The 27,346-nt window shown below is 43.8% G+C and overlaps 1 long non-coding RNA gene across 3 annotated transcripts in view; it reads left to right on the plus strand.

The window, feature by feature from the left end:
* LOC144312966 (uncharacterized) overlaps positions 1 to 27,014 on the plus strand; it is a 50,062-nt gene extending 23,048 nt beyond the window's left edge. Inside the window, exons 4-7 of one of the 3 annotated variants that reach the window (XR_013378611.1) lie at positions 1,372 to 3,546; positions 5,630 to 5,659; positions 14,801 to 14,855; positions 26,637 to 27,014. This is a non-coding gene — a long non-coding RNA (uncharacterized LOC144312966). The remainder of the gene's footprint in view (positions 1 to 1,371; positions 3,547 to 5,629; positions 5,660 to 14,800; positions 14,856 to 26,636) is intronic. The other 2 variants (XR_013378612.1, XR_013378613.1) reach the window with 2 other exon arrangements.
* The last annotated feature ends 332 nt before the right edge of the window (positions 27,015 to 27,346 follow it).

Consider the following 27,346-nt stretch of genomic DNA (forward strand, 5'->3'; position numbering starts at 1 on the left):
CTGAGTTTTTAATATACCAGAAATTGTAGTGTAAGGGCTTCAATATTATTTTTTAAAAACATATGGATAATTTGTTTTCCCCACACCCATATATTGAAAAAATATTTCTCCCAGGGATCTCTAATGTCAGTGCTAGAAAAGACCGGACCTGGATGGCTCAGTAGTTGAGCATCTGCTTTGGGGTTAGGTCATGATTCCGGGATCCTGTGATCTAGTCCCATATCAGGCTCCCAGTAGGGGCCCTACTTCTCCCTCTGCCTGTGTCTCTGGCTCTCTTTCTGTGTCTCTCATGAATAAATAAATAAAATCTTAAAAAAAAAAAAAAAGACTGGTCACATTTCAATGCAAAGTAGACCTATTTCTGGGCTCTGTATTCCACTGTACTGGTCCAACTATACTTTTTCCCACCGATACCATGCTATCTTAAATGCTTTAGCCCTAGAATAATTTTAATATCTGGAAGTCAAGTTCTCCCATGTGGTTCTTCTTTTTGAGTGTCTTGTCTATACTTGGTCTTTTGCTCTTTCATACATATTTTGGAATCAGCTTGCCAAGTTTCCTCAAAAGCCCAGGGGAATTTTGATGGGAATTATATTGAATTCAGAAAGTCATGTATCTTTAAGTGTATGTGTATATATACTTGACCATATTTTGCAGCCAAACAGATCATTTGTACAGCCTGATACTTCATTAGGGGCATATCACAGGCAGGAAGTTGGTTTGGTATGAAGGTACATGAAGCCAGTGATTCTTCTCTGGCTCCAGTACATCACTGTAAAGTAATGATAAGGAAGGATAAAGATCCTGTGCTCAAATTGCAGTGAACAGAGGTTTTTTTTGTTTTTTATTTTTAAGATTTTATTTATTTATTCATGAGGGACACAGGCAGAGGGAGAAGCAGGCTCCATGCAGGGAGCCCGACGTGGGACTCAATCTCAGGTCTTCAGGATCACAGCCTGGGCTGAAGGCAGCGCTAAACTGCTGGGCCACTGGGGCTGCCCCAGAGTTTTCACTTATAAAGAGCTGTTCCCTAAGTCAGAAGATGTCAGGGTTTGCAATTGCTATTACTTAAGTATGTCAATATAAACAGGTAAAGACTGTATTTCTGGGGATGCCTCCCATGAACACTGCAGCTAGACTCGGAATCAAATGCTAAATAATACAGCAATCAAATAAAGCTTTTTATATCCGTCCATGTCTTCCCATCCATAAAAAGTTTGTAAGAATTTTTCAGCAAGGACTTGCTGACCCCATTCAGATGAGAGTGTGTGATCATGCAACGCAGCCCCAGGATGAGCATTAAAAAATTAGGACAAGAGTAGACCACTCTGTTGATAGATCAAATTAATATTCATAATCTTTGCTTTGCAGTTCAATTAGAGCTACATTAAAAAGCCACATGAAGCCCAAGATATGGGACATCTGAAATTTGTCACGTCATTTTCCCCACCACCAACGCCCGGGCACAGTCTCATTTGTCTTGGTCTGTGAAGCTCAAGGAGGCAAGGCACTCTGGCTTCAGCTTTAAAAGTCTTATATGTTGATGTGTATCCCATGACTTCTAAAGATAAAGTGCTTTTTCACTGGCATTACTCACTTGTGTCAGAGGCTTTCTGGTAAATTCTTCAGGCCCTCACCTTGCGGGAAAAGACATCAGTTTGCCACTTCCTATGAAATGGGCTGTCCGTAATGCTGTGTTGTAATCTGATTCTCGGGAGGCCCTGATGGATGACAGTCGTGGACCAGGTTCGATGACAGTGCCCAGAGGCGGACCCTGAAGAGATGCTCCAAAAGTTAAGCCTTGCTTTCATTTGGCTGTAATGTCAGTTCAGTAGACAAGTAGTATCTGACTCCGAATCACCATTTTTCAAATTGTCTAGGTGTTTAATCCAAAAGTGCAAAACAGTTTCTAGTCGCCTGAAGGCACGGAGTGGTTAGGCAGGATTCTTGCACCTAAGAAACTTCTTGTCTAATAGGTAAAACATGAAGGAGAGCCTTGTCGTGATTAGACCTTTCAGGAATGTTCACTGAATCAACCAGAGATGGTGCTGGGGTTTGCAGAATGATCATAAAGGCAAGTGAAAAGAAACCGCGCTAACAGCATTAATGGAGCATCCGTCGGACCATTTGAGGTAGATCGGTGGTCTTCCAACTTTTTTGCATGCTTCCTCAAGAGAATTTTTTAAGGTGGTATATTTCCTCTTGTTTCTGCTGCCAGTGTGGAACAGTCCAGAGAATTTGCCACTGAGGGGTGGCTACACAAGCAGTTTGCAACGCTGATTCATGAGAATCTTCGGATGTGAAAGAAAACCATAGTCGATTTATTACAGTGCAAGGAAACTCGGGTGTGTTTCTTTACACTCTGGGATAATGAAACACTAGTTAATATTTATGAAGCACCTGCCATGTGCCAGGCCTTATCCTAAGCATTTGGTATGGTTTATCTCATGTAATCTTCACCTTATGGAAACATCAGGTACTAGAATTCTCTCTTCCTGTCCAGAGAACTGAGGAGAGGCTTAAATTGAAAGAAGCAAACATGGAACCTAGGCATTTGGCTCCAGAAGACCATGTTCAGACCCTCTATGGTCTCCTGACCCTTTCAGAGGTAAAGACTTGCCTCTTCCCAATGTGGTCTCAAAAGAGATTTGGGCAGAAGCTGAGATGCAACCTTGAATCTCTGTTTTCCTTCGGAGCTGCGCGCATCTCTGATGGGAGGGCTGCTCCAGCTTTCTGGGCAGGGCCATGGCCATTTATGGTTAGGGTATACCTGGACTCCTTGGCAATCTGTGGTTTCAACTGTGCATGGCAAGTGTTTCCTTATGGGGCTGGGTTTGTGGGAACAGGGGAAACCTCATCTCTGTCCCCTGAGCCCGGAGGGGCACAGTGACATTGTAAAATTGTCAGACTGTCCCCTTGACTGAACTGTACCTACACTCGCCTATAGAATCTGTCCTTGGTGGTGATTCCCTTCAGGACTTCTGGGCATCATTCACAGGTAAATCTGACCTGGGAGAGAAAAGGGGGGGGGGGGGAAGGAAAAGCAAACAGGAGAAATGGTAGCTCTGTCAGTTTTCAAAATGTATAACTTAACGCAGAACCAAATTCTTCTTGAAGCAAAAACTGCAGAGTCACAGCTGTCGCTGGGGGAAAAAATGCAAGTTTAGAGAGCTAAACTCTTATCCTCATGTTTTGATTACAATTGCCTTTGGGCCAAGTTCGCTCATTAGATGCTAATACATGTTTTCCATCATGTGCAAGAAAGGTTTTATACAAATTCCATTTCCCAGAACTCCGTGAATGAAATGGAAACCCCCTGTTTCTGGTTGTGGAAAAAAACCAAACCAAGACAAAACCCAAGAGCCTCCCTGCTCAGTGTTTCTCCGAGGACCCTCTGGTTTTGCTAGGTGGCGCCATAGGCTCACAGATGGGCCTTTCTTAGCTTGCGGAGTGGCCACCTGTGGGATAGTAGGAATGAAGAGAAGAAACCAGCTTCAGCTTCTCTGCTTCTATCCTGGAGAAGACCATCAGCTCGACTGACAGGAGGTGAGGTCCATTTGCCTCTGGCCTCTGTCATTTTAGGAAGTGTTTATTTTCCCCCTTCCCCTTCCTGGTTGGTCACAGCTGGCGGTGAGGGGGTGTGTAGGCCCTAGATTTTGGCTATTCTTGAGGAACATTCTGGGGCATCTTACTTAGACTTGATCCTAAATATGTTTCTCTCTGAGTCTCTCAAAATTTGTGTAAGAGCTTGGGGAAGAAGGACCCAAGGAAGGGTTGATAATTCAGAGATTTGCATCAGCTCCCTCCTAGTCTCCTGAGCAAGGTCAGCATGTGGGGAAATCCCAATCTTCCAAGAGCCGCAGTATTTCCCAGCCTCCACAGGATGACCTTTCCCAATTCATGCAGCTCTCCGGGCCAGCCTGTTGTGGAGGAATGGAAGGCCCCACGGTGGTGGTGGTGGTGGAGGTGGAGGAGGAGGAGGAGGAAAGGGGTGAGATAGAGCACAGGTTCCAGAAGCCCCGGATGGTCTGGAGAACATCCAAGTACCTTTTGGCTTCAAAGAGAATCCCCTTTGTCACCCTATCAGAGACCCCAAACTCCCAAATTGCTGACTCATTTGCCTGAAGGCATGAAAGACTCTTCTCAAAACACCAATGTGATGGAAAGGCTTTAATTGGAAAAATTGGAGAAAGAATCTATTACAAAATGGCACTGCTCACAGAGCACTCGGGGAGGAGCCAGTCATGAGCGGGATGGGGTGGGTGGGCTGCACATAGACCAGGGAGAGAGCTGGAATGGAGACAAACCTAATCTACTTGGTGTCTTGCTGGGGCCCCTGCTTCCTCTCCACCTGTACTGCCTGTAACATGGGAGTCAGATGCAGATCTGTGATTCCCAGACTGGGTCCCCCAAGGTTTCCAGGAAAACCTAGTACCATCCCCATATCTTTAACAGATGCTAGTCGGCTCCTGTGTCCTGGTTTTGGTTCAGGCATCCCTGCCTCACATGCTGTGACCTGAAATCTGCTGCATGCCCAGGGTCACCCAACAGGGGTCACAGGTCCCTGTTGGGGACACAAGGCTAAGAGGGGCCTCAGCCAGGTGAAAGATGATATGCATATATCCCAGGAAGGAAGCCTAACAAACAGATTTGCAGAAACTCCTGGGACACAGCAGGGGCCCTGCTAGCAGTGAGCCTATTTCAGAAAATAGAAGTCTGAGAAATGAATGAGGGGTAGTGGAAAGGGAGGTGGGTGGGGGATTGGGGTGACTGGGTGAGGGGCACTGAGGGGGGCACTTGACAGGATGAGCACTGGGTGACATGCTATATGTTGGCAAATTGAACTCCAATAAAAAAAAATGTAAAAAAAAATTAGTTTGTACAAGTAGTAATATGCAAAGTAACAACAGGAACAAAAATAAAGTTTGTAAGAAGTATATACATAGTCACAAGATGGTAAGGGGAACCATGAAAACCCCAAAGTAGAGGGAGAAAAAGTGACAATAAAAAAACTAATGCCTTTTTATTTGCAGAATGGATGTTGAGAGCTTCCTCCTTCTGAAATTGCCATAAAAACATTGATTTCAGCAATTATAGGAACTCTTAGAATTCCGTGTTTATCTTGATACCTCTCTCTATTTAGACGTTGAAGAATCCACCAGCTTTTCCTGCATTTGTCTCTGTCATAGCGATGACGCCTCCCTTGGCAGGACACATCAGTAGACTTAAGTGCCATGAGTCATATTTTCAATTTTTAATTAAATCATGGTCTCGCTAGGGTTTGATTTATTTAGACCCAAATTAATTTAGACCCTGGTCCACATAAATTTGCATAGTTTATTTTGCAAGCTTATGACTGTATGGATTGTAAAACCCTTTAGGTAGATGATAATATAGGTTGTAAAACCACTCTCTTATCAAGCAACGAGTGGTGGACTATAAGGTCCAAGGGTGGTGTTAACTTTATTTTTGAAACTAGCTTTATAAAGGAAGTCTGTTGTATTTCTAAATAAAGACATTTATGAGATCATTTAAAGATACTTCATCCCATATGTTTTCACTCAGTTTTAGTGATACGGCGAGCTTTATTCACAGCTAGTGGTGCTGATTTCTTTTTTTTCTTTCCCAGAATGGTTACAGATGGTCGTAAATCCATACAGTAAGTATCTAGCACAAAACTCATCTGCCTCAATCGAATATAGTAAATACTTTTTTTTTCTTTTAGTAAATACTTTTTAAGCCGCAGTAGTGTGAGTCAGAGAGATGTCACTTTCCTAGAATTCTGATGGAAAAAAAAAAAAAAAACAAAACATCATGGTTAATTAATGTTCCCCAGAAAGGGTCACAGCTTACAGGAAATGAATCGGAAGGTGACAGGAAGAGAAATAGGAGCACAGTGTGCTCTGGCTGAGGGCTGTTGGAGGGGGCCGCATTCCTGCAGCCAGAAACTGGCCACAACCTCCTGAAGAAAGGGTACATCAGGCTGGTGCCTTTAAACCCGGATTTGACCAGCCTGGAGATGTGGGCGTGGAGAGGGAGGGAAGGACAGGGAAGGGTCTGGGCCGGGTGCAGGGCAAATGTCTGAGGGACTGGGTGAGATCCACCCCCCGCCAGTCCTCCTGCCTTGCAGCTGAGCTGGTCTGGACTGTGCTGTCAAGTTGCTTCTGTGGGTGGGGGCTTCTATAGAACTTCTGCGTGTCAAATATGATCGAGTGGGCATGCCTGGCAACTTGGCACTCATGACTCAGTTGAAGATGTGGCCCATAGCAGGTCATCACATAACCCTCAGAAGGGAAAGTGAGTAACATTCATCCTCTGCAAAAGGCAAAGTGAAATTTGCTCTGTGGGGAGCAGCATGCCCCCCACAATCGGGTGCCAGGCGAGAGTGTAGGTGTTTGCCTTCCTATGGTCACTGACCTGCAGGCCGGAAGAGGGGTGGCAGGAGCTGGAGACCAGACCTGCCTGAAGGTGCTCAGCCTGCCTTCTCCTGTTCCAGTTCATTCTTTACACTGGGTGATAGCCCTCCGCAAGGTCCAGTGCAGGGTGATTTCTTCTGATGCACGGTTTGATGGACAGAAAACATTTACAAAGGTCTAAAAATCAAATCAAATCTCATTACATGCTTAAAGGAGCTTATTTGTCAGAAACGAATCAGAATTCTTCCGGGAAATCTGGAAAGGGTGGGTGTCACACTTCTAGCAATTCCTGAAAATCTCCATGTATTATTAATTTTCCTGGGGGGAGGGGCTGTGAGGGCCTTTGTTTGCGATGCCAGAAGCATAGCTGTTGTGTTTGTCTCAAGGAGGTATGCTAAATATCTTTTTGTTTTTTTAAGTCATTTTGTTGTGCCTGATTGCACTTTTGATGAGGGTCGGAGTGGAGAGGAGATGACCATTATATAAACCAATAAAATGCCAGGTGTTGCAAATCCCTAGAGACTGGGGCTCTGTAGGCTGCTACTGGGAAGCATTAGCAGGATCCTCTCCCTGCCCTGTGCCTGGCAAGGAAACTGAGGACGGAGTTGGGGATGCAATGAGAAGACAAGTCAGGGTTCAGCAAGAGTCTAAGGACCATCTGCCAGCCCATCAGAAAACACTGGAAAGTCCCATTGGCATGCGATATTGCTTTTGTGAAAATGATGAGGTTTATTGAATGGAAATAAGAAGCTGGGAAACCTGAGTACCGTTTATAGCATATCATGGGAGTTAAGACTTGAGTTAAGAACCCAGCTTCACAACTAATGAACTGTCCGACTATGAACAAATCATGTTCTTTCTCTGTCTCGGTTCCCAGGAGGATTGGGCTTTTTAATCAGCACAAGCTGCCCTGCTCTAAACTCTCTTCTGAGTCTTCCAAATTTCTTTTCTTGTACCTTGGATATATCCTAACAAAGAAAAGGAGGACAAGTAATTGCTTTTTTTCTAAATCTCCCACTGTCATTTATAGGGTATATACTCTTTTTTTTTTTTTTGGCCAGGAAAGCTATGGTAACATATGACCAACACCCCTTCTGTTATAATCTGCCTTTCTAATGATAGGCTCTTGGTCCTGACTTTTTTTGAGGGCACATGAGAAGTGAAGCCATCCTTGGCTCTTGTAAGTACATATTAAAGAGTGGACATCATCACTGTAGTTGGGTTGCCAAAATCTAACAGAAAAGACAAAAATGACTATAATACATACTTAACGTACAGCTAACAGAACAAAAAGGGGTTGTGAAAGGGTGCATAAGTATAAGGACGGTAAAGAATGGATGGAATTGGGCAGGGAAACCTGAAAGGCGCCAGGCCAGCCCTGAGCTGGGAGGATATGCTAGGCCTTGCCTGCTGAATCTTTCTGATGGCTTCTTCTTTTCTGTTCTCACTTGGACATGGAAGGCAGGACAGAATGACCTTTCCTGCCTCACTTATTGTTTGTACATACATGTCGCATGGCAGCTCCAGCTGTTGCCATTTCTGTCCTGGATGAAAGGAAACACTCTCCATTTTGTATTTTTGGATCCCAACCCCTGTCACTTTTCCTGAAGTTAATATGCAATACCTGGACTGATTCTTTACCCAGGGTTTTAGTGAAGTCTTACAGCTTTTCAGGGCATCAGAGGGGATGCTGACATCAGGAATCTTGCTCTGGTGAACTACCCTAAGTGCAAATGTCTACTACCTTGGCCTGTGTACATGTATGCATGTGATTATTGGGGGATGAAGGGAGATCTGTGGAGGTTCCATTGGGGAGCTTCCTGGGTCCCAAGAGGTTGTCTCTGAAAGTTATCTTATGTGTCAACATGGAGGGTGTTTTTGGTTGAGATTAGCATTTAAATTTGCAAACTTGGAGGAAGCAGATTACTCTGCATAAGGTGAGTGGCCCTCAAATAATCAGTTGAAGGCCTAAACAGAACCAAAAAACCAGCCTCCCTGAACCAAGACTGCCTTTGGACTTCATCTGCACAATTGGCTGTCCTGGGCCTTCAGCCTACCAGGCCACATTGTAGATTTGAGATTTACCAGCCTCTGAAATTGTGTGAACCAATTCCTTAGAGTGAATCTCTATATTTATACCTGCACCCATGTACACACATCCTGGAAGTTCTGTTTCTCTGGGGAACTCTGACTAATGGTGAGCCTCATGTACTTCTTTATTTCCTAACTCTCTCTATTCTCTTTACTTTCTGCATCTTTTCTCTTTAAATCCTCTTCCCCTGTTCTCGTGGGTAGGGTTCCCTGGGAACCAGAGCCTGGGGCACAGAGTGTTTATTACATAGTCCTCTGGGGTCAACAGCTGTGAAAAGGAGGAAGTGGGAGCAGGATTGAGATGAGGAGAAGTAGAACCTACAAGTTCCCCAATGGCAACCGTGGCCAACGCCATAGGGGCTCTGGAGCCAAGATGGCCTGTCAGAGTTGTCCTCCACTTGGCTGACAGGCCAACTTCCATGCCCCCATCTCAGCCACTGAACGTGGACAAGTCCTTGAGTCAGGCAACTCCCTGCAGCTGACTTGAGTGGGAGGCTGTCCATGGATGGTACTCCCAAGAGCTAGGGTAGCATGTCCTCCCTTGCAGGGACAGGCAGGGGTGCATCTTCATGTCACTACACCTGGGTAGCAGGATGCTTTTTGTCTACCAATAAGCACTTGCCCCTTTGACATGGATGATTTTTATTCAGACACTTAGTTGACCAGAATAAATACTACAGTTCCCAGCCTCTCTTGCAGCCGGATGTGACTATATGATACCAGTGGGATCAGTGGGAGTAGTTAACAGAAGTCTGTGTGTAGCTTCCATAGTGTCTCCTTAGATACAGTAGAGGATGCTTTTCTTTCCTCCTTTCTCCTTCTTACTGACCGAAAGACTGATGCAATGTGGAGGACTCTGGCAATCACTTTGACCATGAAGTTATCTTGAGAATGGAGGTTGTACTTGGCACAGCAGCATAGAGGAGTCTGCTTCTCTGCCCCCATGGGTTATTTACCAACCTTGCTCTGGCTATCTTCAGACTTCTTGAACATGAGAGAGAGAGACAATCTTCATTTTTGTTTAAGTCATTCTTATTTGGGAATTTTGTGGTTTTTATAGCTCAAACTAATTCTGATTCATACTCTCATATACCTTTTTCCCAAGGTAAAACTTACCACTCCCTAGGAAAATGATCAAGTCCTACACCATTTGGTATTTTCTTGTTTTTTACATCCTTTGTAATGGGCTTTCTCCTCAGCCTAACTTCTGCTGATTCATTAGGAAAAAGAGTGAGTTCTGATCTCTGAGATGACTGGCTTAAAGGGGGCAGTGTATCTGTATCTTTATCATCTATCTCTATCTCTATCTCTATATCTGTATCTGTATCTATATCATCTACATGGGTGAGTTTGGGCCAGTGGGAAAGAGTGGAAGGGTTTCCACCCTGGCTTATGATTTATTTTCTCTTTGAATGTCCAAAATTAAACTCACCTCATCATAACAGGGTTAATTTCCTTCCAACTATAGCCATTTGATTAGCGTGACAAACTTATATTCCTCTCATCTGTATACATTTGACTATTTCATGTAAACTTGTGCTGAGCCCCTTTTATGTTGGGGGGGTGGAATTTGACCCCTTTTACCCTGGGTTACATTGCCAAATTGTATGACCTTAACTGACATTGAAGGGCTTCTGCCTAAATGCCTTTCCTGTCCTTAGAGCAAGGGTTGGGAGGTGGAAGAAATTTCACTTCCCTTGCCCTCCAAATTTGGGGCAATCTGGGCAAAGACCAGGAGGCAGGAAGAGGAGGTGTAGAAAGAAGAGGGAACACTCAGAAGGAGCAGCAGGATTTGGGGGAGGGAATAGTGCTGGCAGCCCATTGTAGAAGACAAAGTCTAAGGAGGCTTATCTTCATGATCTTTGCCTCTTGGTATCCATGTCTTTATCCCTTCCTTTGAAGGTGGACAGACCCTTTGGTTTGCTTCTAATCAACAGGACATGGCAAAGGGAATTAGACTAAGATTATGTGTAGGTGATTATAGTATAGATGATTGTAATTCTTTTTTTTAATATTTAATTTATTTACTCATGAGACACACACACACACACAGAGAGAGAGAGAGAGAGAGACTGGCAGGGAGAGAAGCAGGCTCCATTCCATGCAGGGAGCCTGACATGGGACTCGATCCCGGGTCTCCAGGACCACACCCTGGGCTGAAGGCAGCACTAAACCGCTGAGCCACCCGGGCTGCCCTGATTGTAATCCTTAACTTGCAAGGAGACCTCCTACTTTGCTGTCTTTGAAGAAGAAAACTGCTTCTGTTGTGAGCTGTCTGTGGAGGATATGTTATGACAAGGAGCTGAAGTTTGGGTTCCTAATCAAAGTGCTCAGACCTTCAACTGCAAGGCATTGAATGCTGCAGCCACCTGAATGAGCTCAGAAGTGGATCCTTCCCCAGTTAAGCTTCATATAAGACTGCAGCCCCAATCCACACCTCGATGAGAGTCTCAAGAGATACTGGATGGGGCACCCAACTAAGTTGTTCCTGGGCTCTTGATAAATAGAAATCATGAGATAATTAATGTGTGGTGTTTTAAGCTAGTAATTTTGCTGTAATAGTGTTATACAGCAATAGATAATTAATACATCATAGTAAGGAATTTAGCTTTAGAAAGGAAAAGAAAATGTAAGCTCTTTTGATGAAGGCTTTTCAGAGTGAGGTAATTATACTCTGAAAGACTGGGGATGAGAACACAGCAGATGAGGACAAAGGTTTGCCTTACACTGTGCTGAATATTTTTAGTAGAAGTAGGCTGGGGAGGCTATAAAGAAGTTCAGCAGTCCAGATGTAAAAGTAGCTAGAAATGGGAAGGGAACTAACAGTGGGAATTAGCAAGAAAAAGGCTGTATAAATATTTGTGAGAGAGAGGGGACAGTTGGTCTCTTTGGGGGCAGGGAGATGGGAGCAAAGGCAAAAGCAGAACAATATTTTATAAAAATGACAGACATTGGGGTTTGGGTCGTGGTGCTGAGGAGGGTGGAGGTGGTGGTGACAGATTGGGAAGTGCTCTGCCTGCAGATTGTGGGTGGCAGGGGAGAGAGGGATATCTGAGAAAGGACGCTTCAGGGGGCAGAGAGGTGAGAGCAAGTCACGGTCTGTGTCCATGGGCTCGGGGCTGGCAGGCCTATGCCTGAGTCCCGGATCCAAGAACATTGTCACTGTGTTACTTGGCCAAGTAACTTCATCTCTCCAAGCCCTGGTTTCCACATCTATAAAGCAGGACTCATTATAGAACCGGCCTCACTGGATCGTTGTGCTGTGTCAGCGAGGTAAGGCACCAGAAGGGTCTAGCCTGGCACACAAAAGTCCTAATCAATGGTAGCTTTAAAAAAATAGTGACCTTTTCACCCCCTTTGTTCATTTGTTTGGTTTCTTAAATTCCACTTAAGAGTATGTTAATTATAGCTGAATTTAAAAAATAAATAAGAGTTTAAAAAAATAACTGAATAAGGAGTCTTGAGATTCTTTTCCAAAGTACTTGTGATCAGAAGCAAATCGTGTCCCCTTTTTGATCTGAGATGGCCCATGGCAGGGGGGCAGGCGAGGGTCATGATTGCTCCAATCAGTGATTTTCTTCCTTGGCTAAATACTGAAATTACCTGGGAGATTTAAAACATGTTGCTGCTAAGGGTCCCACGCTCCCCTAGAGATTCTGATTTAATTGGTCTGGGGTATGGTCTGGGCATCAGGACTTTGAAAAATCTCCCAGATGATGCTAATGTGTAGCCCTGCTTAAGAAGCACTGCTTTAATCCTTCAGTCATTCCTTAATGGCTGGCCCTGACTGTTTTAGATGTTTTGGCTTTGTTTACCCAGCCAGATGGCAAGATTTTGTGAAAAACTTACCTATGTGATCTTTTATTACCTCGACGTGTAGGAGGTGCAGAGGACAGGAGATCAAAGGCTTGGATTCTCAATCTGTTTTTTTTTCCTAACTGACTGTGGGACCCTAGGTCATAATAAGATTGAGGATGTACTGTGTGCAAACACTATTCCCAGTGCATTTGCATGCAATCGTTCATTTATCCTATTGGCATGATGAGATGGATTCTATTATTAGCCTCAAAGCTAATAATAACACAGAGAAGTTAGTCCAAGGCCACACTGCTGTACAACTGTGTGTGAATCCGGGAGGCCTGAGTGCCCACCACAGACCACTCCGCTCTCCCTGGCTGATGATACCAGGCTGCTCTTGATTTTACTCACCCCTAAGTGGAGGAGCTGGGCTACCCTTGAGTCCCTCCAGCTCTGATGTTTTGCTGCCTACACCAGCGTCTAGCAGAGAGATCTCGTAGCTCCTCAGCTATGGACTGATTGCTAGGTCAAGGAATTGATATCAGACCAGAATGGGTACAACAGAACAAGGAGAGCAGACCCATGGAAGTCATGACCTCAGAGAGTGTCTCTGCTCAGAAAAGCGAGTGGGATAAAAGGAAAATGTTAGGCTGATCTCTGTGCATTCCTTTATGCTTTGGGCCCTCTGTTTTGCCAAGCAAATGAGCATAGGGAGATGTGTTAAAGTCATCAGGGGCTAGTTTATTTAGCCCAAGGTGTTGAAAGGTGAATTTCCTCGCATTAAAAAATGATCAGGAATTTGGGAGAATAGAGTCTAACAGCAAAAGAAGAGATGACAAAGTCTTTTGAGTAGGTGTGGCCAAAAAATAAAAAATACTTCCATGTGACTGGAATTTTCCATGGCTGCTGGATCTTGGGATGGTGAAGTTTGATGTTCAATTTTAAATTGATGCCTGTGGTGTTCCGTGCAATAATGCCTGTTATTAGCACGAAACTATCCATAAAACCTGTTACACACACAGTCCTTTGTGAATGGTGCTTTGAGAGAATGAAGGAATGGGAAAGGTGTTGACCATGGAGAAAAATGGGAAAGATGGATGATGGTGGTAGGAGATAATACAGAGAGTAGAGAGAAGGGCCAGAAGAGGTGTCACTGGAAATGCAGATCCCTAGGAATCCTTAGATACATTGAGCGAGCACTTAAATTTAATTGGGCATGTTTTTTTTTTTAAGTATTTTAATTATTTATTCATGAGAGACAGAGAGAGAGAGGCAGAGACACAGGCTGAGGGAGAAGCAGGCTCCCCACTGAGAGCCCGATCGAGACTCGATCCCAGGACCCTGGGATCACACCCTGAGCCAAAGGCAGACATTCAACCCCTGAGCCACCCAGGTGGCCCTAACTGAGCATATTAAAGGACAAGAAGACCCCAGAGTCTGAGCGACTGGATGCCCAAGAGGCTGACCTGTGGGGTATTCAAGGTTAAATGAGGCTGAATAGAAGAAGGTACATACAAAGTATGATTTTCCAAGTGAAATGAAGTAAAGCAATGGAGACTCCTCAACCCACAGAGATTTTGAGAAGAAGAAGAAAAGTGAGGCAGAGTAACTCCTCCAGCCAGCCAGGGGTTGGGAGATGTGCTCCCCTCCGAGGATCCTTGGGTCCTACGTACATCCTGAAAGGAGCCCCCCAATGCTGAGGAAAGCTGGAATTCCAAAGGCTTTTCAGATACTGTGGTCTGGTCCCACTGCAGAGAGAAAGGCTGACGTAGCTGGTCCCGGAGGTGACCTGGGCACCACACTTTTAAAAGCTCCTCAGGGGATTTATGTGCAGCCAAGGTTGGAAACCACTGTGCTGTCTGGGGAGCCACGTGGGAAGGGCACACGTGGGGACAAGAGGCGGCTGGCAGTTCCACGGAGAGCTTAGGGCTGGTGTGTTCCTACATTTCTTAGTTATAAACTTATTTCGTGGTGATCATGCCGTATTAAGTAGTCTTAGGAAGTTAGTATTAGGAACTTTAGGTGTGAATAAATACCCAGAATAATAAATGTGGCTTTCCTTGCATAAAATCCTGGCAGGAACTTTCCCAGACAGAAAATCTTCAGACATTGGATCTCAGTTGCTGGAAGGTGCCCTCGGATCCCTTGGCATTTAGATGAAAGAGGCTGAACACAATGTGATTGGCTCCGAGACCTGGGGAGGCTCCAGCTCTCCTCAAATATCCCCCCTGCTATTAGAAATGATCCAGTTAAACCTCTGATGTTATAGAATTAAGAAAATAAATCAAGGCTAAGAAGTGAAGTGCCTGGCCCAAGAAACTCAACTGAAGGGGATTTTGGAGTCTTTGAACAACCATCGCCCTGTTTTTTTTCCCTTAAACCTCCCTGCCCTTCAAATGCAAGGGTTTATAGGTGGGTGCCCCTAGGAGAAGTAATCTGATGTAAGCTCATACTCAAGTGTACATGACTAATATAAAAGTGTTTTCTTTCTGCAGGTTGTAATAACTGAGTGACTACATCAAAATGAGGAACCTGAACATGGAGAGAGAGGTAAGTGTCAAAAACTGCTGGGAAAGGTCAAAGAAAGTGATCTGGGCAGAAGGAGGACAGCAGGCAGAGCGGATTTCACAACTTTGGCTAGTGCTGTGCCTCTAGAAGTGAACAGAGGTGGACCTTCCCAGGACACTGGAAGAGGGAGGAGAATGACTTTATGTTGAACATGTTTATGAGAGGACACATTTTACATTATCAAGTGCCAAAAAGCGCCCACTCACGAGGAGCTTAGAGGAAGCCCCTGAAGGCTGTCCCAAGTGACTCAATCCCATTACTAAGAATCACTTGCATTAGGGCTATTTCTGCTTCATCCAAGAGGTTTTTAGTTACCTTCAGAGTCAACAGGAAATTAATCAGCAAGCAGAATATTGAAAGAAGATCTGCATCTCAGAGTCATTAAAATAAAAGCAGATTTGGTGAAATGGCCAAGGCGCTTTTGTTTGGTTTTGTTTGGTTGGTTGGTTGGGTTTTTTGTTTTTGTTTTTTTTCTTTGTTTTTGTTTTGTTTTGTTTTGTTGTAATCTCTTACCCTCTTTCTTAATAAGTTGAAGATTCCAAAACTTAAAGCCTGAGGACCAGCGGCTCCTTGGAGGAGGGGTACACTGTCCTAGGACCTGGACCCCTCCTCCCATAAGCACGCTGGCCCCAGGCCATCCAAATAGCTCTCCCTTTGCTCTCTCAAAAAGCCCCTGGAAACCTGACCACACTGCGACACGGTCTATTTAAAACTTCCTGAACACATCTCAGGCCACATCGCTGTCCTGTATTGTTCGACGTGCCTCTCCCCTCTAAGCTCTTGGGGAAAGAACTTTTTTTCCCCTTGTTTTGGAATGATTTTATTTATTATTTTAAGCCTGGGTGGAGAATGTACTTCCTTGCTTATCACACAGTTTTGTAGAAATATTAAATAATAATAATACCTGGACGCGGTAGAGAGCATGAAACTTTGCCTATCATGTAACCTTTGCTCTGCCATCCTGAATATCTGGGGAAGCAGCTTCTCTCCGTCTTCCTTATTATGGAAAGTAGAAAGCCAGGGCCCCTAAATTCGAGAACTGATCGGTAGAAGGATGGCAAGGAAAGTTTTCTCGTTCTCTTCCACTGGCTTCTGACCTATCGATCTTAAAAAGATGCCCTGCTCCACCTGCCCCAAAGTGGTTGTGAAGAGGATGGGGGTGAAGCCAAATGCATTTCACGTGGAATCTTAGTTAAGCCCCTTGGGGTTGCAAACAGCAGAAACCAACTCCGGTGGGCATAAGCAAGCAGGGAGTTTATTGGAGAACCATTGAGGTTTCTCACAGAACCCACAGGCAATTCTCAGGGGCCTGCCAGGAAACTGAGGCCTTGTTCTTTTGCTCTCTGTCTCTCTGCCTCTTATCTTTGTTTCCTGGCCCTGTACTAAATGTGAGTTTCGTGAAACAGGGATTTTTATCTGGTTTGTTTCCTGCAGGCTCACCGACGCCCAGAACAGTGCCTGGCACATAGTATTTGCTCGCTCAGCATTTATTTGTGTGTGTCTCAGCAGAGCAGCTCTCTGTGTCCACACGATCCCCAAATTTCCATCTTTGGCATTCAGGCTCGTGTCAAGTGTCCACCTCTGGTCTGTTTAGTCCAGCTGGAGGATGGTGTTCTCTGCAAATATGATTGAGGCTGTAATGCCGTTTGCATGAAAAGAGTCTTGGAGTTAAGCAGGTATCATCACACATGTTTACCGCCCTTCGACAGATACTTGTCATCAGTGCAGATAGTTCCTGGGAAGCGGGCACATGGTAATTCTCAAATGGAGCTATCTTTTGCTGAATAGCCACGCACAGGGGACTCCAGAGCATGAAACTTCCTTGTTGTCAGCCAATTTCTCTTTGGACATCTCCAAGGACAAAAAAAGGGGCACTATTTCTTATGAGTTGTTCACTCCACTTTAAAACAAATCTAATTATTAGGAGATCCCCTCAGACACATATCTGACTTCAACCTCCAGTGGTCCTCGCTTGGCTTTTTTAGGATTCTTGACAGAGGGTTTCTCTTCCATATGACGAGTCTGAAAAAATTCTTTGAAAAAAGTTATCTTGTTACTTTGGAGTCTTTTCCTTGAGGTGACCAATAAATGCTGTGGGTGCTCTCATCATATTGTGTGTAGGATTGCCTTTCCTCAACGTGATGGAAACAGCAGCTCAGTTGTGGATGGAAGCTTCCACAGGCTTCCCAGGCATTGTGATGCGTGATCTTGGGCCCCAGCTAAAAGACGGATTTCATAGGATATTTTCAGGGACTCCTCACAAAGACAAGCATTTTCATCAGTGGTGACCTCGGCTTTGAAGAGCACCTGTTGCCTGCGAGGAGTGGGTGGCTAAAGGAGCTGAAAGGTATCAACTGGTTGCGCTGGACCATTGAAGACCTACTTGGTGACCTGTACCTATCTCCAAGCTCATGGTATATATATACCATGATATATTAACTTTGCATCATTAATGCCCTTTGTATCTTCTCTTTTCAAGACTAAATACACTCTCTTGTTTTGGGTTTGTTCGTTAGCTCGTTGGCACACTTAACCATACCATGGCACAAACACTTTGAGAGTCCTGGCCGCATGTAAGGAATTGAAGTAGTTGTTGAAGTAACAGACCGCGGACAAGATTTCTACCTTCAAAGAATTCCTAGTGAAGCAAGAAGGGAAAGCTAAATTCACAGCTGCTGTAACCTAGGGTAGGGGCTGTGACGGAGGCGCAATGAGGACCAGCAACACGCAGGAGAGGCAGGAGGTGGGGAGAGGCTGGAGGAAGGGGGGCCCTGGGAATGCTGCAAAGGTGATGCCTGAGATGAGGCTCCAGGGAGGAGAGGAATCAGCCAGATGAAGGATGGGGGAGGGAGCAGGTGGGCAAGCCAGGCAGAGGTTTTGCATCTGTGAGGCTGAGGAACAAACACGACGGTGTGTTCAGAACATAGCTGAGGCAAAGAGTGTGAGTGCCGGCGTAGCAGGACAGATAGAGCAGGAGGTGCGTGCGGCCTGTAACAATTGGCTCTTGCTATGTAGCAAACCAACCCCAAACACAGTGACTTAAGATAATAAGCCTTTATTATTGCTCACGAGTCAACAGATAGGCTGGAAAGTTCTGCTGATCGGGGCCAGGCCTGTCCAATCTCGACTGGGCTTGTTCACCTGTCAGTGGCCAGGTGGCAGATTTGGGGCTAGCTGGGGCTGGCTGGGGCTGGCTGGCCCTGCTCACATGCCGGCAGTGTGCTAGCTGTCAGCTGGGTGTCGACGTGAGTGTTTCTTCTCACACTGCAGGCGAGCCTGGACTTGGTGGTATCGAGGTGGCAGAGTGAAAGTGAAAACACACGCTCAGCTACTCAAGACTTGGGTTGAGATCTGTTATACCACCACGCCCCCGTTTGATTAGCCACAGCAAGTGGCTAGATCCCTCTGTTCGAGGAACAGGGACATCTCTTTTTTTTTTTTTGACAGGAACATCTCTTGATGGAAGATGCCACAAGGTCTTGGTCCTATATATCTATGGATATATAGGAATGGGGGAATAATTCTAGCAATTTTTGCGATCAGTTCAGCACAAAGAACTTAGATGATGGAAATTTCCCTTCCCAAAGGTGGGGAAGCATCAAAAGGATATTTTCTTATTAAATGTATGTGATTTGGGCAGCCCGGGTGGCTCAGTGGTTTAGGGCCACCTTCAGCCCAGGGCGTGATCCTAGGGACCTGGGATCAAGTTCCACGTCGTGCTCCCTGCATGGAGCCTGCATGTGTCTCTGCCTGTCTCTGCCTGTGTCTCTGCCTTTCTCTTTCTGTGTGTCTCTCATGAATAAATAAATAAAACCTTTAAAAAAAAAGCACATTCTCCTTTATTTATTTTTTTAAATGTATTTATTTGTTAGAGAGAGAGAGAGAGAGAGAGAGAGAGAGAGAACGAGCTGGGGGAGGGGCAGAGGCAGAGGGAGAAGCAGGCTCCCCCCTGAGCAGGGAGCCCAATGAGGGACTCGATCCCAGGACCCTGATATTGTGACCTGAGCCAAAGGCAGATGCTTAACCAACTGGGCCACCCAGGTGCCCCAAAGCATGTTCTCTTTTAAAAAAGAAAAAGGATATCAGATAAGGCTAAGTTCTCCTGCCAAGCACGGCCTTGCTGAGGAGGAGGATGTGGATGAAGTTTCCTGGACACCACCTATCAAGTCCCCTCCTCAGCAGCCTTTACCTCTGGTGGCCCCACCAACTAGGAAGCCACAGGCACGTCTGTCCCCAGATCACATTCTCTACTTCCCCATAGGGATATCACCAACAACTTTGTCAACTGCCTCACAACACCCAGACTCACTGTGTCTACAGCGTTCCTTGTAGATTCTAGGTCTAGTAAACCTGTCAGAAAAGAGAAGGAGGCAGGTCCAGTTTGGCCTTTAAGAATCTCCTTTCCCGTAGCTTCTTTACTAACCCATTCTAGAAGGTGCTCGCTACTAGTCTGTTGGGGGCATCCACGTTGATGTGCTTTCTGAGATTCGGGATCCAGTTCTCCTGTCGCCAAAGTACCTTAAATGCAAGGAGCAGCATTTCCCTCATTTCTTCCCTGGGCCCTCCTGGTTCCCAGAGATAAATCACTGAGGTGCACCTGTTGACCTTGCTCAGCCCTGCCAGGCACAGGGCAGGCTCCTCTCTTGGCTGGATCTTTAGTTCTCTCAGGCCAGTGAGTGCCAGTCTCCCAATTTGGCATGGAGAAAAGAAAAGGAAGGACAGGAAGAAATGGGGAGAAGGGAAGAAAGAGGAGATGGGTAGAGGGAGGGGGTGGGAGGAAGGGGGAGGAAGAGGAGGAGAACTGGGTGTGTGTGCTCTTTTGCTTCTGCTGCTGATTTATATTGTACCACGCACTGTATTTGACTAACTTCTATATTTTGGTTTTTTGCATCTTATTTTGCATTTAATTAAAAGTAAAACTTGTTGGGGCACCTGGGTGGCTCGGCGGTTGAGCGTCTGCCTTAGGCTCAGGTCATGATCCCAGGGCCCTGGGATCCAGTCTCACATCCGGTTCCCTGCAGGGAACCTGCTTCTCCCTCTGCCTGTGTCTCTGCCTCTCTCTCTTTGCGTCTCTCATGAATGAATAAACAGAATCTTTAAAACAAAAATAAGAAAATAAAAGTAAAACTTGTTTTTGAATGGTTTCTGGAAGTAATCATAAACTGTTAGTGGTGGTTACATTTGGCGAGGGGAGCTCAGCAGGCTTGTTAACAGGGGCAGGGGGTTTCCCGTTTTTCTTTTGCATTTTTCTCTACTGATTGAATTCTCTAAGCGTGCTGAAGAGACTCCTCTAGAAAATAGAACTGTGGAAACTGATTCTGATTTTTTTCCTAATTCTTCCCTTTTTATTAAAAAGTATTTAAAAGATGAAAATAATATTTTTTTCTTGTGTTCTCTACAATCTGTATCGTGGATTCTCCAATATACTTGTAGAACATATTTACACAGCTATCAGTGACATTGTGCCAGGCGTCATGAAAATGTGCTCTACATATATTAGCATCTTTATCCTAAACAACCCAGTTGGGAAGGACTTCTTACATCCAGATTAAGGATAAGGAAATGAAGGCACAGAGCAGTTGCACAACTTCTCTGAGGCCACACAGCTCCTAAGGGTCAGTGCCAGGATTTATCCTCTATTCTATCTGACCCACGGTCATGGTTTTACCTGTTATGGGATGGTAACTCCTTCCATCTTTTAACAAATAGTCTTCTAAAATTGAGGGTCATCGGAAAGCACCTTGGGAAACCATGAAACATCTTGTGCCCCCCACTCTCCACGTCCTGTGCCATCCACACCAGATGGAATTGTAGTCAGAACGTCTTCTTGGGAGTACACAACCTCTTATCTTTTCTCTGAACTCCCAGGATCCACCCGCCTGATGGTGACAGCCCATGTCTGACTGAGCTGAGCTCCTCCTCTTTGCCTTCCCAAAGTCTAAGCTGCTACTTTCTGCAGAGTTGTCCTTAGCGAATTTGTCCCAGCTTTTCAAAATTTGCAGCAGAATCACGTGTCTCCTTATCACTTTTCAACCTTCCGGGAGGTAAGGTGGTCATGAGCCACATGAAGAATTCTTTGCATATGATGTTCTTAGCTGACCTTAGCCCTGGCTAGCCACATGATAAAGTGCTCTGAGTCCTGCATCCTGCTAGTTGCTTTGGGTTTTGTTTGTTTGTTCATTGTTAACCACAACTGAACTTGAAGTCTGGGTATAGGTTCCAAGTTTCTGGAAATAGTAAGTGGTTCCCTATCCCCTGTTGCCATAGATCAATTTTGAGGAGAAAGGCAACTTCAGAACCTCTTGGATTTCTTCCTCTCACTGCACCTCCCCAACCATGTTCAATGAGTGACTGTTTTCTCTTTAAAATATCTCTTACATCCTACTTCCATAACTATTTTTACCCGCAATAAATAAAAAGAGTTCAGGCTTTTGAAATTTCTTAATCTGCATTGCGGCAATCACCCCTACACAGGTCTGGCCCCCATGCCACTTTCTCACTGGCATCCATCCCACCCCGAACGGTCAACCTAAATCAGCCACACTAATTCCAGTCCCCTTTCCAGTGGCTGGTTTAGGAATGGGCATGTGGCCAAATTCTTTTTGAAGAAATCTGAGGAGATACCACTATGCTTTGGGCAAAGGTTTCTTTGCTCCTAAAATATCAAAGAGTCCATTTCTTTGCCTCTTTGGGATGGTTGTGCAGCTTCTGGGTGTGATCGCAGAATCTCCGGCAACCACGCCTTTCATGGGGCACGTGGAGCTTGCCCTTGCTGTGCATGCTTCCCGTGAACAATCTCAGCTGTTCTTTTTTAAATTCAAAGCATCTCAACAGCTATCCCAGTCTCTCTGCCCATAAGCTTCCGACTTTCCATCTTACTCATGCTAGATCAACCGCCCTGAGATACAACCCACTTTTATGACTCATTCCTTTCTCGGAGTTACATTCAGTGAAGGGAATTGAGAGTTAGAGGCCAGAGGCCAAGATTATAAGAATTTGTACATTTCCATAACTTTGTTACTTCCCCATGTTTGTTATTTTCTTATACTATCTGTGCTTGGTCATTTTTATTCATTCAACAAATGTTTATTGAGCATCTCTTGTCAGGTGCTATGCTGTACCCTGGAAGTAAAACGTAAATAAATAAAAATGAGTAAGGATTGGTTTCTGCCATCAGAGAATTTACAGTTTAGTGGAGGATGGCAGGCACTAATGCTGCCCACTCGGTAGATCCCCTGTGTTCTTCCTTCTTACCAGAACCCCGGTTTTGTTCAGACAGTAATGTGTTTGGCCAGAGAGGCTGATTTGTGATTTGTCTAGGAATTAGCCTGTGAATGAGACTTCAAGGGAAATCTACAGAGGATTTAGGGAAGAAGTCTCCTCCTGATGAAAGGCCTGAGCCAACCACCTACTTCCCTGCTTCTTGGTACCCTGTTCCCCAAGACCATGATACATAAAGCAGTAGTCACCATCTTGAAATTGAAGGAAAGGCCAGTCGAATCAGAGAGATCCTCACAAAATCCCATAAAATCATGAAGCTGCTAATCCAACTTTGGAACTATGGGCATCTAGATGTAATTCTCTATAAGGTAATGAAGTGCCTTTCTTATTTAATCCATTATCAGTTGGATTTTCTTACTAAACCAAGGGAGAAAACCAGGCAAAGTAGTATTTGAACTATAGCATAATACATGCGATTATTGAGTTATGCATAAGAAGGCAATATAGTTAGAAGGATACAGAGATAAATAACCTTGTCCCTGATTCTAAGAACCTAAGTCCAGAAGGAAGCAGACCCATCAGTGCATAATTGCAGTGCATGTGATAAATGCATGATAGAAATCTTTGCAGAGAAATATGAACCAGAGAGGAAAGTCTGATTTCAGTGTCTGTAATGTTTGCTCACAATGGCAGTAAGCTTATGCATTTTTGGCAGGAGCACTACAGATGTCACGCTGTGTCTTTCTAAGTGCATCACATCACTAGGTATATGATATCAATTTGTCCCATTACTGGCAATATTCAATTGGATTACAAGGTTCAGAAGGTGTTTGCCTGGCTTGCTTCTTTAAACCTACCATTTCCTTTTGTCATTAATAAGGATTTTGTGAGAAGATATTTTGAGAAAAGGTAGATATACCATTTCTTATCAAACTTTCACCCACTAGTTTTAACTTCTATTGATGGTTCTTGCTGAATAGATTATTACAAGGATATTTGTGAAATGATTTTTAAAGATCTTTCATTTCTTTTATACATATGTATTTTAAAGATTTTATTTATTTTTTCATGAGAGACACAGAGAGATAGAGAGAGAGGCAGAGACACAGGCAGAGGGAGAAGCAGGCTCCATGCAGGGACCCCGATGCGGGACTCGATCCCGGGATTTCAGGATCACACCCTGGGCTGAAGGCAGGCGTTAAACAGCTGCATCACCCAGGGATTCCCCATTTCTTTTATATTTATTTTGTGGCAGTATATTATAGGGAATAGCTTTTTCTACTCCCTCATTTATTCATTCATTTATTTATTCATATCAGTATGAACTTACAGATTCCTATTTTATTCAATAGATAATCTGTAAGTATCATTTATTTTAATTCTTCCATTATCCTGGATTTGGCCATAGGGACCCCTTGAAACTTCCTTCTATGCCCTTATTCTTGGACAATTTCCTTAGTTTGTTGTACAAGAAGATATTCCAGATTCATCTTGAACTTTTCCTATGCTAGCTGTGAAATCAGCCATGTCTCCAAATAACTGTTTTCTTTTAGTGGAGAATAGTTTGAAATTCAGAAATTAAATCTGGCCATAGGAGTGTCCAATGCTACTGGAATGTCATTGCTTCTAGATCTTCTCAGTGGACATAATAAATAGATATATGTATACACACATCTATACACACTTCTATATCTGCATAGATGTACACATAACATTTATACCTATATACCTGTAAAGATATAGAAGTAAAATATATATCTGTAATGTTATAAAATAAACCACTAGGCCATATTAACAACTCCAATTCTAATCCAACACAACCTTCTCTGAAAATAAGAAATCTTGCCTCATTACCTCCATATATTTACTTGTTGAATCCTGTAAGACTACTGAAAGCAGTTTTATATTTACTGACCCATACAACTGCGACAAACTGTAGCAGATTCAGCCATCCGGGAGTTCATATTTATTTATAGTTCTTGTTATATTTAGTCTGACAGTATATGATACAGTGTTCAAAAATTAACTGGGTTAGTTGTTTCCCCTTCTTTGGTAAGATTATGTCATTGATTTGAAATACAGTTTAGTTTATTTTTGTTTGCATTCCATTTTAGGTTTTGTTTTCCCCATTTATAAAAATGTTATTATTACATAATTGTTTTGAGTAAACATAATTCCAAAAGTCAAAACTATACAAAAATGCTCAGAGGAGTGTCACTCCCGCACCTCTTCTACCTTCTTCACATTTATCTCTTATATCTCTTTGTTTTTTAAGGAGAGACATGTGCATCCTCTTTTCTCTAGTTTTATAGAAAAGGCAGCACCATGTAGATATCTGTTTGTAATTTGCTTTTTTCACTTAAAAATATGGTTCACAAATATCACCCTTATATTATATTTATGGCTGTGTAGTACTCCATTACTGAATACAACATAGGTGATTTAATGAGTTTGCTACACTTCCAATATTTATAATCACAAACAGTGCTGCATTGAGTAACATTTTGTATGTATATTTCTATGTTTCGGGAGGTGTATTTTCAAAGTAAATTCAAAGTGAGGATATGAGATTACTGAGTCAAAAGGTAAACACATATTTAGTTTTGTTTAATACTGTGACATTCTCCTCCTAACCATTGTACCAATTTTCATTCTCACCGGCAAAGTATGGAGGATTCCTGTTTTCCCAAAGCCTTACCCACAAAATGTAGTGTCAAACTTCAAAATTTTTGCCAATCACATAGGTGAAAAATAGTACCTCAGAGTTGTTTAAAGTTTTGTCTTCATATGTTCTAGTGGTCTCAAATATGTGTATGTGTGTATTCTGTTTAGGTCTTTTGCTTGTTTTTTTTTAAAGATTTTATTTATTTATTCATGAGAGACACAGAGAGACAGAGAGGCAGAGACACAGGCAGAGGGAGAAGCAGGCTCCATGCAGGGAGCCTGATGTGGGACTCCATCCCGGATCTCCAGGATCATGACCTGGGCTGAAGGTGGCACTAAACCGCTGAACCACCCAAGCTGCCCTCTCTTTTGTGATTTTTAAATGAATTTTTTATGGGTTAGGAATTTTTTTTTTAAGATTTTATTTATCTATTCATGAGAGACACACACAAAGAGAGGCAGAGACGTAGGCAGAGGGAGGAGCAGGCTTCATGCAGAGAGCCTGATGTGGGACTTGATCCTAGGACCCAGGGATCACACCCTGAGCCAAGGGCAGATGCTCAACCGCTCAGCCACCCAGGCATCCCTGTATGTTAGGGATATTTGCTCTTTTTCTATAATATATGTTGCAAATAGCTTCCAGTTTGTCTTTGTCCACTTTGTTTATAGCGGGGTTTTTGTTTTTGTTTTTGTTTTGACATGCAGCATTTTGTGTGTGTGTGTGAATTTTTAAATCTTTTTTTTAAAGATTTTATTTATTTATTCATGAAAGACACACACACACACAGAGGCAGAGACATAGGCAGAGCGAGAAGCAGACCCCATGCAGGGAGTCCAATGTGGGACTCGATCCGGGACTCCAAGATCACACCCTGGTCTGAAGGCAGACACTCAACCACTGAGCCACCCAGAGGTCCCAAATGTTTTCTTTTATTGCCTCTGGATTTTAAGTCATAGTCAAAAGTCTTTCCTTACACCAAAGTTATAGAGAATTTACCCACATATTCTTCTCCCATCTGTGTGATTACCTTTTTTTCCTTCATTTTTTGGTCTTTGGCTCATTGATGATTATTCTTATTTACAACATGAGATATGAGTCTAGTGTTACCCTTTTCCAAATGGCTATCCAGTTTGTCTCAGCAGCTTCATTAAAGCATTCATCTTTGTTTTAGTGATTTAAAATACTACCTTTTTCATAAACTAATTTTCCATAGGTACTTGGATCTACTTTTTTTAAAAATTCTATTCTTGTTTGCCTGTCCACACAGCAGTACCCTACTGTTTTAATTATAGAGGCTTTATAACATCTTTTAATCTGCTTAGTCCTCTTTTACCTTTTCTTGTTTTGTTTTTCTAATTTTACTATCAACTCATGTAGCTCCATTGTGGAAAAATTTTTTGGTATTTGTATTGGAATGCATCAAATTTATAAATTAACTTGGGGAAACTAATCCCCCCCCCCTTTTTTTGGTGCTGAATTGTTCTATCCAAGAACAAGGGATGGAAAGTAATTTTTGGTTTGAGTCTTAAAAGTTGGGCAGGTAATAGATGGGTGAAAAGGAAGGAATATCACCCAGACAAGAAACAGCATGGTACCTGCATGACAAGGGTCAGGAGTAGAAGTCAGGGGATGGTACTTATAAGCAAAGGGAGAGGTGTAGAGACTGGGGACTCACTCACAGACCGCTACCCATCAAACTCATTCATCAGTGGCTAGAGTTGGGTCAATGTTGTTACCCTGTTCAGCTAGTCATAGAGGAAACCAGATCTCAAATGGCAAGCTGGTAGTGATGAAAACCAACAAGGAACAGCCGAAGCTCTGAGACTCTGGCCAGAATAAGGAGCCCTGAAGCTGACAGGTTGCTCTCTGATTCACAGGCATACCAGGCTCAAGACAATTGTCCAGCCCAGTCCTAGCTACTGTCCTACATGCCTCTGTGCCCTGATGCTCAGCCACCTAGAACTCTTTCACAAGACCTTCAAAGTCCTGTTGCTTGTCTCCATGCCTTTCTGCAAGTCACCTGGAATGCTCCGACCCCCATATTCGGTGAATTTCAACATATCCCCTCAAAAGCTGATACACCATTGTTTTCTGAGAAGCTTTCCTATTGGACACATCTCTTCTCCCTCCAGTGGCACTGATTGCTTCTTTTCTGTAGATACTAGTAACAGCGTTGAAAATGATTGTTTTGATTGTAAACATTCATTGAGTGTTTCAGTATGCTCAGAATTCTATTAAATGCTTTATATTCATTACTTTTCTTTTTTTTTTTAAATTTTTATTTATTTATGATAGTCACAGAGAGAGAGAGAGGCAGAGACACAGGCAGAGGGAGAAGCAGGCTCCATGCACCGGGAGCCCGACGTGGGATTCGATCCCGGGTCTCCAGGATCGCGCCCTGGGCCAAAGGCAGGCGCCAAACCGCTGCGCCACCCAGGGATCCCTATATTCATTACTTTTCTTAAGCCTCATGACAACCCTATGGAACAGATGCCATCATTAGATTCATTTTACAGATGAAAATTGTTAGTAATTTGTCCGGGTCCAGTGGTTCGTATGTGGCACATGTGTAGTTTAAACCCAGCCC

The sequence above is a fragment of the Canis aureus genome, chromosome 4 (genome assembly GCF_053574225.1).
Source record: "Canis aureus isolate CA01 chromosome 4, VMU_Caureus_v.1.0, whole genome shotgun sequence".
Taxonomy (NCBI): domain Eukaryota; kingdom Metazoa; phylum Chordata; class Mammalia; order Carnivora; family Canidae; genus Canis; species Canis aureus.